The following is a 14440-nucleotide window of genomic DNA, read 5'->3' on the forward strand; positions in this document are numbered from 1 at the left end:
CTGCTGCTGAGGGCCACGTCTGGGTTGGTGACCTTACTACAGCAAGGGTCTGTGTTGAAGTCCGAGACCCAGGTCACCACCATGTTCAGAATTTGGGCCACAGCCTGTGGCCTTGTTTGGTGTCCAAGGGCCAGCAAAGTAGGTTTTGTTGGTTTTTGGCTGTTTGGTTTGTTTTTTTTTTACTGTTGTTGTTTTGTTTTTAATTTTCCTTTGGTGGGGGGTGCTGCAAGGGTGAAGGGCAGGTATGGACTGAGAAATGGGCAAAATTCTCAAAGAATCAATTAAGAAACTATGTTTAATAAAATCAAATTATTACTTAAAGTGGAAGGGAAAAGGGGTTGGGAAACAGTGCCCAGTAAGAAAATAAATGTGTGAACAGATTAGTAAATTATTAAGGAATAAACTAGAAAAACACAAAACTTAAAAAAAATACAATAAAATAGAAATGTCACTAAAAAGAATTGTAAAAAGGAAAGCCACACGAGGGGGCAAAGAAAACAGAGTGATGGCGGCCTGTTGGCCTGGCTTCTTTCCGGGTCCTTGTAAACCAGAGTCAGGCCAAGCATATGTGGGGTGAGTGGGGTGAGCTCTGTTTGGTCTTCCCTGTGGTTTGTGCTGCTGCTGGGCCTGTTTTGCACATCTGCTGACCGCTGGAGCTCTTGCACATCTGCTGACCGCTGGAGCTCTTGCACATCTGCTGACCGCTGGAGCTCTTCTCATTCACATCAGCTTTCCTTGGTGTGCAGGGACCTCTGCTGGGCACAGGGAGCTTTGCAGTGTGACTCACCTGCTGGAGGGGAGGGACTGATGCTTGGTTGACTTCAGCCTCATGGCTAGCAGACTCTCCTGCCACAGAGGGTGCGTCTGTCTTTCCTTACACACACGTGGTCTGGACCCAGCTCCTACCACCTGTCTTTTTCCAGCTTTTTAGCGTCGGTCCCTCCTCTCCACAGCTGTTTCCGAGGACAGTCTCCCACCCTGAAGTAGCACTGGGTTGAACTCGGGCTCGGTGACTTGATCCTGTTCTCAGGCCTCCAGAGTAGTTTAGATTCCTGTTCTCTATGCTTCGAGCCCACAAGCCTCTAGCCCAGTGGTTCTCACCCTTCCTAATGCTACGACCTTCAATACAGTTCCTCCCGTGTGGCGACCCCCAACCATAGTATTATTTTTGTTGCTACTCTATAACTGTAACTATGCTACTGCTATGAATCGGGATGTGAATATTTTGGAGATCGAGGTTTGGCAAAGGGGTTGTGGCCCACAGGTTGAGAACCACTGCTCTGGGCTGAGGAAACCCTTCTTCATTGCTGCCCTGTTCTGCCAGAGAAGCCACTGTCTCTGGAGACCCACAGTTGCATTGGAAGTTTGCTGTCAATGGCTGTGAGCTTCTCCTGCTTTTTGGATTGCCGGTCTCTTGCCTGGAGTTGTCTGGAATACTCCTTGGATGAGACTTCTGCTTCCCCTGCTCCTGGGGAGCAGCTATGTATGAAGAAGCTGGTTTCAGGCCCTGTCGCTCCTTTTGAGACTCTCCAGAGCTTTTCTACTCTTTCTGTCTTTTTGTTTTCTAAGATCTCTCTCTCTCTCTCTCTCTCTCTCTCTCTCTCTCTCTCTCTCTCTCTCTCTCTCTCTCTCTCTCTCTCTCTCTGTGTGTGTGTGTGTGTGTGTATGCAGTCGCCTGTAGAAGTCCAAAGGGAAATCAGTTCTCCTGGAGTTGGAATAACAAGTGGTTATGAGCTGTCTGAACCTGGAACAGAACCCTGGTTCTCTCATTAAGTGAACACTCTCAGCCACTGACCCATCTTTCCAGTCATTCCTTTGTTGGTTTGTTTTTTCTTAATCTGACACCTTTTCTCCAGGTCACATGGCTCACAATGGTTTCCAGCAACAACATAGTGGCTTACAGCTACCAGTAATTCCAGTTCCAGGGAATCCCATGTCTTTTCTGGTCTCCATGGGCACCAGGCATGCAGGTGGTAAATAGACTTACATGCATATAAAAGATCTATACATATTTAAAAACAATAAAATTCATTTTTAATTAAAAAAATCAAATGAGCAAGCAAGTAAACAGCATTTCTTCAGGGTCTCCACTTCAGTTCCTGCTTCTAGGTTCCTGCCTTGCTTGAATTCCTACCTTGACTGCCCTGTAGGACTATGACCTGGGTGTGTAAGCCAATTAAACTCCTTTCCCCCTGAGCTTTTTTCAGTTAGTGTTTTATCATAGTAATAGAAATCTAACTAAGTCAGTGTGGTGGCGTGGTGGCAAATGCCATTAATCCTAGCACTTGAAAGTCAGAGGAAAATGGATCTCTGTGAGTTCTGGGCCTGGCCACATAGTCATTTCAGGCAAACCAGGGCTACACAGTGAGAACCCATCTCATAAAAAAGAAAATATAAAGGAAAAAACTAATTAGGACGTGTGTATGTATGCGTATGCACATGTTTGTATGTGTGCATTTGTGTTTATGTATATTTGTGTTTGTGTATAAGTGTGCATTTACATGTGTGTTACTCTGTGAGCGTTTGTGTCTTTGTGCATTTACACGCTCCTGTGTGCTTGTATGTATTTGTGGTTTGGGGTGTGTGTCTGTGTGTAGATGTGTGCATTTATGTGTGTTTCTGTATCTGTGTGTGACTGTGTGTTATGAATGAGGATGAGCATCTTTTCATATGTTTGAAAAATTTACATTTCATCTCTGAATGCTTCAAATTTTGCTCACTTTTTCTGTTTATCCAACATTCATAGAACTTTTTTTTCTCAAGACAGGGTTTCTCTGTAGCTTTGGAACCTGTCCTGGAACTAGCTCTTGTAGACCAGGCTGGCCTCGAACTCAGGTCTACAAGAGCTAGTTCCAGGACAGGCTCCAAAGCTACAGAGAAACCTTGTCTTGAAAAAACAAAAAACAACAACAAAAAACCCTATCTTTTATCATTTTACATGTCATATCCATAGTGCTGTAGGAAGTAGTTATTTGGATTTATTTTCTTGAAACGCCTGTGGGCTCCGATCTGATGGGACAAATGGACATTTCATTGTCTTGGTAAGTTGTAAAATTTTTAATACGGGTGTTTTTCTTGAGACTTGGCCATTTTTGTGTAGGGCATTAGGGGTCATCAGGGATTAAGATCCAAATGTCTACGTAAGACATGAATCCAGCTCCAAATGTTTGAGGCTGAAGAAAGCATAGGAATTTTGCTTTGACTTCTGTCAAATTTTGTCTCTGCATTTCCTCAGTAAGGTCAAATTGAGTATAAGGGAGGAAAATCTGTCTTTTGAAGCTACTTTGGCCTAGGAAGGCAGGAGCCCCAGAGGGCCCTAATTGGCAGTACAGATCTGCTATAGGTTGTAGGGCCGTAAGACTTAAGTTTGGGAAGAGGAAGTGGCTATTGCAAGAGGTCAGAAAGGACAGACCATGACATCACTTAGAGATAGGTGTTGATGGTAATGGACGGTATCTAAGATAAGTGCTTCTGTAGCTCCAGGGCCAGGAAATCTGAAAGATACCAATTATACCATACATAAGCAAGGGCTGAAATCACCAACCAGAACTGAAAGAAGAAAGGAGTTGAAACCCATCTGGATATGTTACCCAGGGTGTCCAACTGGGACGTCTGCTGAATTCTGGAAGAAACAAATGTGATTAGCCGCTGAAGGAGGGAAGGGCTGAAAATACAGGGAAGAATAAGGGATATTACTAGATGGGTAAGGGGGCAACCCTTCACTATGTCTATCCAAACAATGCTTTAAAAAAAAAACCAACTAGCAAAACTGGCAATGGGGATAGAGCACAGAACAGCATCCCAAGTCTGGGATAAAGGAACGGTATCCTAAGTGAAGAATGCAGGAAGGAAAAATCCACTGTGTCATGGAGGCAGAGGATTTATCTTAGCTTTTCCCCTAGGTGCACATATAAGGCAGGATAGAATCAAGACAGAAGATGGTGATGCCAGAAGTTACAGGGAGGAGTGCATCTTCCGAGGTTTGAGGCTCATAGGAGCACTTTAGGGAGGGGCTTTCTTTTTATTAAGTGCCTGCATCTATGTATATGTACCACATGCGTGCCTGGTCCTCGTGGAGGTCAGGAGACAGTACCAGATCCCCTGGAACTAGAGTTACAGACAGCTGTGAACTGCCATATGGTGCTGGGACCCAGACCCAGGTCTTCTTCAAGAGCAACCAGAGCTCTTAACTGCTGAATCATCTCTCCAGCTCCCCAGGGATATGTTTCAGAGCTGAGTCACATTAGGTAGTTCAGGTCGAACCTGAGGTTGACGCTGACAGACCCAGCTCTGATGGAGGCTTGACCTTACACAGAGAGTTGATATTTCATGTATTCAAAGTCACACAAACTAGCTTTGGCAGTAGAACATTTTGAAAAGATGTTAGAGCAATAAGAAAGGATTTGCTTAGTGGGGTACAATAAGGATGAGAGTGTTATGGGGCATCTCTCTCTCACTTGGTAATTCCAACAGCAGGATCCATAGATTTGCTCAAGAGCTGGCAATATCCCTTTTTAAATGGCTTGAACTGGGCTGAATGAGGCCAGGAGGCTACTCTCTTCAGAGATAGTCTTGGGGACTCACGAAGGGCTCCTTTGCTCATTTGATTTTTTCTTCTCTGCTAATTGTTCTGTCAGCCAGAATGGCCCAGAATTCTGACCATGTAGGTTTTTTTGGAAGTATAGGAGACCACACACACACACACACACACACACACACACACACACCACTCACACACACCTCTTCACTGAAAAATGTGAACTTGTTAGAGTTCAAACCCTGGTGTCTCCATGGCCTCTCTAATGTAACTGCTTTGGGCCTTTAGAGGGGTTCTGTTGTTCCTTGGTCTCTGGCTAACCAGGGAGGGCATAGGCTAAATACTGGCTGTCCTTTTTGCTCCTTTTGTCATTGTTTAGTCTTTCAATGTTTTGTTGTTGAACACTCAGAAGGACAGCTTTACCAGACTTGAGGAAGAAATGATGGATTTTAGTTTTAACTTTTGTGTAATGCTTAGACACCACTTAGATGGAAGCAGATTTGGAAATGAATTGTGGAAGAATGGGTATAGTCTAAATTCAGAAAGCAGACCAAGAGAGAGATACTAGGACAAAAACAGTTAATTTTATAATTCAGAACAAATTCAAAGGAAATTGGTTGCCCCTGGAGATGAATATACAAGAACACATTCCTAGGTGTTTAAGCTCAGGCACAAAGCAACTTCAGTAGCCATAACCCCTTGCAGTAATGTACTGCATGTACTCCTGACCTCAAGGTTCAGTCAGCTAACTGTTTATTGTTTAAATCCTGAATTTCCATGGATAATATGAAACTCAATCATGAACCATATCTAAACTGATGTACTTTATCTTGAAGACTTTAAGCATTGTGATATAAATTGTTTGAATAAAAGAATAATAGACCATTCTGAAAATATTGTCACTGGAAACATCCTATATAAAGAATCCAAAGTAAAAAAAAAAAATCTGAATGTCTGGAAACCCTGACCACTTAGAGCTACGTGCATGGCCAAGTGTTGCTCATTGGCCAATCAATGTGACATCCCTAGCCTCAAGAAACTGTATCATCAGTATGGCTCTGTTGTTATCACACAGGAAGTGCTGTGTGACCCTGAAACTGTGATTCATATTTGTCCAGAGGCTTTGCTGGAGGAAGAGAAGTATGAGAGAGAGAGAGAGAAGTGTTACATAACTGTGTGTAAGGAGAGGTAGCTGTGGAGAGAGATTGTCAAGAAAGAGAGATTTTTTTAAAGATGAAGTAAAAGAGAAGATTACCATTATAAAGTGTGTGTTTCTTTCTTGTTTTCATATAGAAAAAGTCTAGTCCTCACTGCATTTGTGGATTCAGTTCTGTCTTCTCCGCCTACCTAAGTTCTGACCTATCAGGCCCAAAGCAGTTACTGTATTCATTAGTCAATGAAAGCAACACATAACCAGAAGAACCTCCTACACCATGGCATAAACAATCTTTTGTCAGATTGGAAGACCTTTCTTTTCATTCCTCTTGGATAAATGGCTAAGAGTGGAATTCCTGCATTACAGGTGTGAACTAAAATTCCAAGAAAAAGTAACACTTAATGTTAAACATTCTACAAGGTTGTGATTTATATTATATTATATTATTAAGCTGTTACATGCTGTTTGAATTTGCTAAGGAGTTAACTTTGGAAGAAAGTTGTCTTCCACTTCAGACCCAAACATTTTTTATTCGATTTTTTTAAAAAAATACCAATCCAAATTCTCACTCCCTCACCTCCTCCCATGCCCTCCACACACCCTCCTACCCCACCCCTTCCTCCTAAGAGAGAGCAAGGTACCCTGCCCTGTGGAAGGTCCAAGGCCCTCCCAGCTACATCCAGGCTAAGCAAGGTATACATACAAAGAGAATAGGATCCCAAAAAGCCATTACATGCAGCAGAGACAAATCCCAGTGACACTGGCAGTGATCCCTCAGTCTGCCCCAGCCATACAACTGTCAACCACATTCAGAGGAACTATCTTGGTTCAATGCTTGTTCCTTCCCAGTCTGGCTGGAGTTGGTGAGCTCCCATTAGCTCAGGCAAACTGCTTCAGTGGATGAACCCCACATGGTCTTGACCTCTTTGCTCATATTCTCACTCCTTCCACTCTTCAATTGGACCTTGGGAGCTCAATCCAGAGCTCCAATGTTGGAGTCTGCTCTGTTTCCATCTGTTGCTGGATGAAGGTTCTATGGTGATAATCATCAGTCTGAATACAGGGCAATGCCAGTTAAGGCGCCCTCTCCACTACTGCCTAGGCAGACTCAAACTTATTAATGTCAGGTGTGCTCCAAAATATCCTTTCCTGGATCAGACTGTGCCCTCATCCCCATCCTCACCCCACCTGTGCTCGGTAACAGGGAAAGGAAGAACAACAAAGAAGCTTAGGGAATGAAAAACATGGTGCTCCTAGAAGCATCTGGAAAGCAAACTCTTTCCAATAGGCATTATGATTCTTTGTCCCATGATATAAAAAGGCAAGGGGAAGCCATGTCAGCCTTGGGAGGCTCATCCATGGGGAGGAGGGAGAGGATCCACTGCCCAGGACGGACCAATCAGCAGTTCCAGCAATCCCACTCAGTTCTTGCTGGATGAGCATCAGTACCCAATGTAATAGTGGTATCTATTTTTCTGCTGTTATTTGTTCTTTTATTTGGTGGGACACTCTGCTCTCCCCAACACACTCTCAGTTGGGAAATCCAGCTGACCACCTCAATGAGGCTTCCCAATCTGTTTCTGCTGGATGTTTATAAACCCCAATGTTACCTTCTGTTTGCTCTTTCAAATGGATCACTGCAGTCGTTAGCCCTGAATGTTTGAACTCCCAATTTGATGGTGTTTGGTTAGCTGTTCTATTTACCTACCTATTTTGCCATGCATTTTTTACTTCCTATATGTTTAACAAACTTGCTCGTTTAAAAATTGAAAGTATGGCTATTGTAGATCATTCTTCGGACTGGACAGAGCAAAGGTTGACTTATTTACTAGAATTGTGCGGTTGTGGAGAGCAAGAGCATTGTAGATCCAAAGTGCAAATTATCTTGAGATATCTTCAGTCCCTTTAACATCCCCTTACTGTCCACCTTCTGCATCCAGTTTAGCATCCTTTCAATTACCAGGAAAGCCTTTGCAATGTATTCATTTGGCAGAGCACTAGCTTCCTCTAACCCCATAGCTACAAATGTCCTCAGATGACATCTGGAAACTACAGTAGAGTCTCCCTTGCTTTGCTATAAGCTGCCGGTCCTCTGCCCCATGAATATACTTGGGAGATGCATTGATTTATACTGCCTTTTGTTCTATGACTGCAAAAGTTCATGTCACCACTTCCGTGGTAGAATATGTTACTCAGGGCATCCAGGATCTGTGTTCTCGAGCCATGGATATTCATACTTGTTCCAGAACAACATCATAAACTTTTTGAGATGAGAGCTGTGTTTTGCATGAACGGTTTACCTTACTGGCAGGAAAAACTGTTCATGTAAGTTCTGGGGAAAATAGCCTTCACTGGTTTTAAAGACTCCTCCAAAACGGACCTGATTAGAATTTTTATAATTGTGGGACATTGAAATTTTGCTGAGAGCCAAAATGATCTTGGATTGATTTAGTCCCTTACGTAGCCTTTACTGCCTACCATCTACATCTGACCTAGTATCCTTTCAGTTTCTAGATAAACTTTGAAAGTGTTCTAATTTAGAAGACCACTGGCTTCCACAAATCCCAAAGTTAAGATTGTCATGGCGTGTAGGACCAGTAGCAATTTCCCTTCCTGCCTGCCGTCTGCTGGCCTGCCCCAAGAATGTATTTGAGAAATTCAGTGATTGATGATTGTCTTTTGTTCTGTGACCAGAGAAGACACAGAATCACTTCCTCAGTGGGGCATGTCACTCTGGGGATTCTGAATCCATGTTCCTGAGTCATAGTCTCTTATATTTGACTCAGAATAAGCACCCCCTCTCTCTCAGGAGAAAGCTGTGTCTGGCATTGGTATTTTTACCTTTATTAGAAACATCTAAAGAGTTCTCCAAAGCATCCAAATTTCGTTTATACATTTTACCCAATAGTTTGTGAGAGTTCTCTACATTTTTACCAATATGGGAGATAACTAAATTTTTATTTCCCTGTTTGTGTGGCATATATATATATACATATATATGTGTGTGTGTATATATTTATGTGCTCATATCTGTACACACACATATATACATATATATACATATATATGTATATATATATATATATATATATATATATATATATATAAAACTTTTCCTACAGCTTTTTTAAATCTTTGTGTATTTTCTTCCTGAAATGTTGGTTTGGTATTTGATTGGCAGATGAGTAAAAACACGATGTAAACCCACTTCTTTAGATGATACAGTACCTCACCTTTCATGTAAAATCTTATTGGAGACAAATCATGTTTCAAAAGCAATCAGCAGTTTGAAACTGGCATTTCCAGGGTTTGGATGGAATTTCCTGGTGAGATTTTCATGGACGAGTTCCCCTTCCGCCTTGCCTTCTGTCATATGTCTTGGACAGCACACTCCCATCAGCGTCTAAGCAGAGCAACAGGTGCCTTGGCTGTCGTTGCCCAGATGACAGTTTCTGCTACTGGCCTTCCTCCAGTCCCACCAGGCAGGCTGCGGAGTCCCAACAATGTGTCCTGCCCTGTTTCCCTTGATTCTAAAGGGAGGTTTTGCCTGCCTCGTGAATCAGCCCTTAATTCTTTTTCCTGAGCCCATGGATAAATCAACAAACAAATGAATAAATCAACAAGAAGCTAAGCCTGAGAACAACTCATCATAATAACTGGCATGTGTAGGAGGCCCCGTGGTTTATAACATGTTTCTGTGTGTATAATTTATTTTTATCTTCAAAACAAAGTCCGGAGGCATCATTATCATCCGCATTTTACAGAGGAAGAAAATTAAGGCTCAGGGAGGTTTGGGGAGGCACTTGTGGTCATCATCGGTGGCTGTTCTTTCCGAGAAAGGAGGCCTGTGGCTGGGATTCAACATGACACAAACAGTGATGTAGACTCCTGGGTGGGGATGAAGGATAGTGGATGATGGGAGTTGTAGATGCTGAACTCCATTCAGCTCTGAAGGGTACCAACCTAGGCCAGCCCAGGACACAAAGGAAGCTCTCCCAATATGCTCCCTGGAGCATGAATTGTGACCCTGCTTCCATCATTGCTTATAAGCTTCTGGTTAGGGCAATGCTTTTTTGTTTGATTTGTTTGTTTTCAGGTCTAATGTAGCCCAGCTTGGCCTCAGACTTTCTTTGTAGCCAAAGATGTTCTTGAATTTCTGATCCTTCTACATTGACTTGTTAGATTTCAGAGTTACTGGCATGTGCCACCATGGAGGGGTGCAAGACTACCTCTACCTGAACTTCTAAACCCTCCCATACATCCCTCCATACTCTCTTCCAAATTCATGGCCTTTTGTTGTTATTATTGTCACATGCATATAGATGTATATACATGTATAATCCTAAATATAATCTACTCAGTCTGAATAATGTTACTTGTATGTATTTTTTCAGGGTTGACCATTTGTTATCGGAAAACCAATGGTGTTTTCTTCCCTGGAGAACATCATTTCCCCTACACTCAGCGTTCCTTTGTTGCCTGTGGTTTTTTGTTAAGGGCTGAGGCCCCAGTCTTTCCCTCATCGACTTTTGTATGTCTATTGTTGTTGTCCTTGTTCAGCTCGTGTTTATGAAGTCATGTGCATAGCTTCTGACGTTACTAGGAGACAATCTCCCAGTAAATTCCATCATCTTCTGGCTCTTGTAATCTTTCCACCCCCTCTTCCACAATGTTCCCTGAGCCTTAGGTGTGGGAGTGTTATCTACCTATCGGGACCGGGCTCCACAGCTCTGCATTGGCTGTGGTTTTCTGTAATGGCCTTTGTGTATCGCAAAGAGAAGTTTCCTTGATGGGGAGTGAGGCAAATATTTATAGAGTAATTAGAGATTATGTAGGCTTGGTAAAGTGGTGGTTGTAGGTTCTTCTTCAAGATCCCTGAGTTCACTAGCCTGGAGTAGCTGTACTTCTTAATCTCATACTAACTAGGCTAGTACCAGCACTAACTAAGCCTGAACATACTTTGTTCTGAGATCATGTTCAGAGTGGTCTGACCATAGACTCTTAGCTTTTTCATTGCAGCTCTCCTGTAAGAGCCACTCTGGGGGCACTAGGAGCTGAGCCTCAAGGCAAAGCTGACAGAGATGCAATCAAGTCATCAAATAGCCCCTCTCTCTATTCCTTACTAATGCTGTGACCCTTCAATTCAGTTCCTCATGTTGTGGGGACCCCCAACCATAGAATTATATATTTTGTTGTTACTTCATAACTGTAATTTTGATACTGTTATAAATTATAATGTAAATATATTGATATTTCAAATGGCCTTACATGACTGACCCTCTGTAAAAGGGTCATTCAAGCCCCCCAAGGGGGCCGTGGCCCACAGATTGAGAACCACTGCTCTATAACATCCTTCTCCATATGAAAATAGAAAAAAGTGGGGGTCTTCCATTTAAATCCTGGGCTTCCATGTTATAAAAGACTCCACTATTGATCAATTGCAAGACAGAGGAAGAAATTCACTTTGAAAGCCACCTCAAAACACACTGTGACTTAACTGTCCCTAAGGTTTGGGTGAGAACTAAAAAGTAGCCGTGTTTCCACGAACAATGACAAAAGCTGAATCATAGACCTAGTCTGTATCCCTTGCTAGATAGCTCTTGTTTGGAATCCCTCTTTGGTAGGCAGAGTGGGTTTGACCGGCAGAGTTTTGCTCATTGGGCATCTGCTCTTGTCCAGCCTTTTCTCTCCAGACGCAGAAGAAAACTATGCCTGAACCAGTAGCTACTGTGTAACACAGCTGAGATGCCTGGACCAGGCTCTTCTTGCTGTATCCCTGCTTCTGATGAGACAGTTTTGTGGAAACTGCATGTGTGTTCCTCAGTCTATGTCTGCAGGTGGTTAGATGCTGGGGCTACTGGAATCCCCACTCCTAAGGCCAGCATGCAAATATATCAAGACTCAGCAGAGGCTACCAGAGATTGCTCCACCTAAGGGTCTTAGGCACAGACTGTTTTGTTTGCAGAGCAAGGATGTTGTTTGTGTATTTTCCATTCCTATTTGGAGCTGGTAGAGATTGTGTCAGGTGCCAAGGTCCCCTCAAGACCCTTCTGGAAATAGTCGCTCTTACTGTCTTTGGAAAGTGATGGAGAACCATTTGGTGGGTTTCTTTTTAAATGTCAAGATATTGTCAAGACCCTCAGGCCAGGAGGGCGTAGCACGTCCTTTAATTCCAGCACTGGTGTAGAGGGAGGGCAGGGGCAGGTGGATCCCTGTGAGTTAAAAGCCAGCCTGATCTACAGAGTGAGTTCCAGGACAGCCAGAGCTATTACACAAAGAAACCCTATCTCAAACAACAACAAAATCCTCATGTGTTCAAATTTAGCCATCTCCTGGGTCAGTAGGTTATAGGCATTAAAGTCTCTATGAGTACAGCCACCTCTGCAATGCCTTTGCAAGCATTCTATCAAGCCTACTGCTCAAGTTCAATACATTTTAACTGAGTCATTATAGGGGCAATGGGACACTGTGGATTCGGCCCATTCACATTAATCTATGCATTAGAAGTCACGGCACCACCACAGAGATAATGGTGCGAGTCTTTGGGGTTGGTGTTATTGACTCAGACCACAGGTGAGGCTTTGGGTGCAAGCTGCTTTCCACCTGCTGTAACCGTTGCTCTGCTGAGAGTTTGGTTAGAGTGATCCCTCTGCTCTTGTGGAAACACTGGCTACAGAGTCTCATGAACCTGAGTTCCGATCCGACTCTGCCACACAGTTACTGTGCCAGCTCCAATAAGATGCTTAGCTTTTCTGAGTCTCGGTTTTCTTATTTCTAAAATAACAATACCCACCCCTATTGGAGGATGCAATATTATAAGTACAAAGGAGTCTGGCATTTGAAGACTGTCAGATAAGTTTTCTTCCACCACCTGCCCTCGAACAAAGCAGAATGATGCGCAAGTTGCAGAGGGTGTGGACATTCTGATTCTCTGCCTAGAAAGACGCTCAACCTCACCTCTGAAAGTGGGGGGAGGAAGTGGGCATGCTCACAATCAACAGTATTCTGTGATTGCTGGTTCTTTCTAGGAGCATCTAGGGACAACAGGAGCCTCCACCTGGTTTTACCTCTAAATTCTTTCTCCATCCCTTCTTACTCCTTTCCTGAGCTTTCTCGTGTTTATCCTGGAAGCCTCCTATCCATAGCACAAATCATCCTGGCCAGCAGTTGGGCAGGCCACAAACACAATGCCTTGGTGTGACCTGAAAGATGGCATTGTTGCCAGTAATAACTTCCATGTTTCTAAAAGCTGCCTTAAGGCAACTAGTCTTGTGCAAAACCCCTTATTAGTGAACGAACAGCCCTGACTGCGGGGTTGACAGTGGAGATAGAGGAGGCCCTCTCTGAGTCATTTCCCTGAGACTCATGACAGGCATCAGGGATCACCCATCAGCTCAGAGCCTCCCAGCCTCGCCATCCTGAATGCCCCTGCTTTGCAGGAAAGCGCACACGACAGAAGTAGGTGTCCTGAGACATACGGATCAGTTCCATATAGGCAACTTCTAGGCTTTGCCGTCTTCCTAGGAAACTGAAGCGTTGTTTAGCTCAGCGCCTTTGTCTTCCATCTTCTGGTGGATGGAAGGATTGTGGGTAGTCTTTGAAACATCTCTGATGTACGAAGGGATCCAGGCTGGACTTCCTCCTCAAGTCTGGGAAATGTGCTTTGCCTTGTATAAGAAGGTTCTTTCCATTTCCTGTGTGTGTTTTCATCTCTTATAAGCATGAAAAAATGATACTGTCTCTTTGAAGATATATTTACCACCAGCAAATACTCCTACTTCATTAGAAAGTTTGGGAGTTATAGAGCTAAAGAGGTGGCTCAGTCAGCAAGTGCTGAACATGCAAACAAGAATCCCTGAGTTCAGATTCTCGACACCCATGCAAGGTTCTGGGCACAGTGCTCCTAGTGTTTGGGAGACAGAGACAAGAGTTTATAAGAATATAAAAGTATAAGAATATAAGTGTAAGTATATATACTTAAAAGTATTTATAAGAATATAAGTATAAGAATATAAGAGTATATAAGAATAGCTGGCCAGCTATTCTTGCCTAATTAGTGACAGGTCAGTGAGAGACCCTGTCTCAAAAAAATGTGGAGATTGAAAGAGGAAGCTATCTGATATTGACCTGTGACCCCTACACGCACATGCATGTGCACACAGAGAAAACAGTGGGGACAAATGAGCACCCAGATTGCTACTCTCTGCCTTTATGTTGCTTTTCTATGGCAGGTAGCTACCCTGTTAGAGGTGAGTTTGGAGTCAGAAGCCAAGTTCATCTGTCACAGTCGAGGGACACGATGGTACAAGATGTGTGACATCTTCGTGCAGGAATCCTGTGACACCAGAATGTGGAAATCAGCATTTCAGGTGAATTATCCATTCAGAAACGAGTTGGCATTTCCTGTTTATTTCTTCTTTCTAGGCCAATTATCGGCATCTTATTCTCAAATTTAGAAGACGTCTGCCTAATGTCATTCCAGGTATCCAGAAATGGTCCACCAAATAGAGGCCTCCAGTACAACCCGGGGGTTCATTAGATTCATCAATTCATCGTGGTCAATAAACACTTTGAAGTCCTTTTGTGGAAGGAGCCACTTAAATCCAAAGTACAACTATAATCAGGTCTAATGAGGCCGATGGTTTAAAGGGAGGCCTTTAAATCATATATAAAACTCCTCTGCCAATCATTGGTACAGGACAAAAGCAGACAAGGCAGGTGAGTCTAAGTGCCTGTGCTTAAAAGCT

The sequence above is a fragment of the Microtus pennsylvanicus genome, chromosome 7, assembly GCF_037038515.1.
Source record: "Microtus pennsylvanicus isolate mMicPen1 chromosome 7, mMicPen1.hap1, whole genome shotgun sequence".
NCBI lineage: Eukaryota > Metazoa > Chordata > Mammalia > Rodentia > Cricetidae > Microtus > Microtus pennsylvanicus.